Source organism: Leptonotus elevatus, chromosome 12, assembly GCF_054856555.1.
Source record: "Leptonotus elevatus isolate MCC_2025b chromosome 12, RoL_Lele_1.0, whole genome shotgun sequence".
Lineage (NCBI taxonomy): Eukaryota > Metazoa > Chordata > Actinopteri > Syngnathiformes > Syngnathidae > Leptonotus > Leptonotus elevatus.
This window is the reverse complement of record NC_141250.1, coordinates 10988335-10990667: the sequence shown is the minus strand read 5'-3', so window position 1 is coordinate 10990667 and position 2333 is coordinate 10988335.

Genomic DNA, 2333 nt, shown 5'->3' with positions numbered 1-2333 from the left:
TCCCATATCTTGCTTTTTGTTTTTATTTTTTTTACTTAATTAATTAGTTTGAGCAAGATTGGGCCAGTCACCATCCCCCGCAAATGGCGGCAATAGAGTAAATATAAAAGTACTCCCTAACCAGCGCAAAATATATATATATATATTTTTTTGAAAACCAGAATAAATTAGAGTGCTGTGTGTGCAATCATTGTCTGATGACTGGACTACTACAATGCACTCTTCATCGGGATTCCTAGCAAGAGCCTCCCTCTCTACTTGTAGCCCTTTGAGATCTTGCGATGTAAAGGGCATTATAAATAAAATCCATTATTATTATTATTATTTATCAAACTTTGGATTTGTATAGTGGTCTCTCTTGAACATTTTAGAAATAAAGAGATATAATAATAAAAAATAAAAAAAATATTTATAAATATTTGCGCACACTCAAATTATCACCACAAACTGACCTCCTTTGGGCTCATAGAAAAGGTCTGTTCTTAAAAAGAAATCACTGACTTTCATTTTAAATAAATTTAAATTGACAGATGGTACGAGGTGGCATATATATTTTTCTATTGGGAGAATCACATAATTTAGGACAATGAAATTGAACATAATGCTCATTTATGAACTTAAATTTTCCTGAAATATTTACATAGTTTAATATTTATTTAATATTATTTATAAAGATTTTTGCCTGGATGCTTCTTTTGACATTTATTTTAAAATCTCACAAACGCCCTGGAGTGCCTTCACGTAACCCCATTTGAAAAGCACTGCTCTAATTGAATCGTACATTCTCAATTGCAATTGCATACTCAATTGCTGATCGCTGATCATGATCGTGTATAGCCTACTTCAAAGTGATTGCACCAACTCTGGGTGTCGATCTTCGTAAACAAACCTCTCGTGAGAACATTTCATGAGCTTTTACGAGAATTACGTGATCTTCCGAGATGGACGCTAGGAGAATTCCTTCCCAGAAGCCAAACACACACAATGTAGAAATGGAACTTTATCCAAATATCGCTTTTATTTTGCGAAAAACTGGTAATGGAAACCCCAGCTTGTGTTTGCGAGGGTAGCAAATATTGATTTTACGTAAGGGTTCGTTCAAGGTCACCAACGTTCGCAAAGATGTTCGCCAGACAACAGTTTCAATGGTCGCAAAGAGTTTTTTCTTGTTCCCAATTTCCTTGCGGCAAGAAAAAACGGTTGGCGAACGTTTGCAACCTTGAACGTACCCTGACGAGAACTCAACATTCGCTACCTTTGCAAACACAAACATTCGTTCAGTGGGATACGGGCTACAGTTTGACCCTGGAATGTAACTTACTTTAGTTCTATCTGTTCCCTTTCGAAAGAGCAATACAAGTCAAACGGCGCTTTTCAGAAACTTGAATGTTTGAATCCTAATCCGTTAACAAAAACTGAAACGCTACAAGAGTAGCACAAAAGGACTGACTAATAGAGCGGCTGGAAAACATGCAGTTGGAACCATCAGCCTGACCTTCCAGTGACAGGCTGACACGTGTTTGACATTTTAATTGTGACAGATAAGAGTGACCATGAAGAGGTAATCATCTCCAAGCGCCGCACGTCATTTAGATGCTGAGGCTGAGCATAATGGATGACTATTGATTAAAGGGTGTACTTGGTATCAATACGTTCGGCCCGAATCGATGTGGGATTTCCTCATCCTTACAACTGAACAATGAGCAGCAAACGCTCTTAGCACCAAGTAAACCAAGCAATTATTTTAAATTGTGCTGCCGTCAATGACATTTCTTTGCTGATAAAAAGCCTCTTTGACAGATTGAAAAGGTGGAACCTCAATACTGTAAGGTTTTTCACGCTCTTTGAACATCTGTTGTTTGGCAAGCATCACACAAACCGCATTCAAGAAGATTGCTTCGACTCTTCCTATCATTCAGAGTGACTGACAACATTGTCACGTCCACATTGAAAGGCAGACAATACATGTCAGGCGGGAGAGAAGCACGCTGTTCCCCGCGTCCTCGCTTCTGATGTGTTAAGCTAATCGACAGCACTCAAAGCTGTCTCAGCAAACGTGCAGAGTTTGGGATCGGCAGGAGGCCGGCGTCTGAAGAGCGCAGCACAAACATACCGATAATCGGGTTTCATTTGATCAATGATCAATGACAGAAAAAGCATCCGGAATGTTGCTGTGGTGTGAGCTGTGTTGAACACATTTTTCCTATACAGCGTGGGGCGACCTGTTCAATATTTTGGATCGTAAATCATTTTGTGTGTGGTCGTGAAGCCTTTTACGCTTTTAGGTCATCATGCGTTTTGAAATTCAGTTTTTGCACATTTTCCAAACAAAC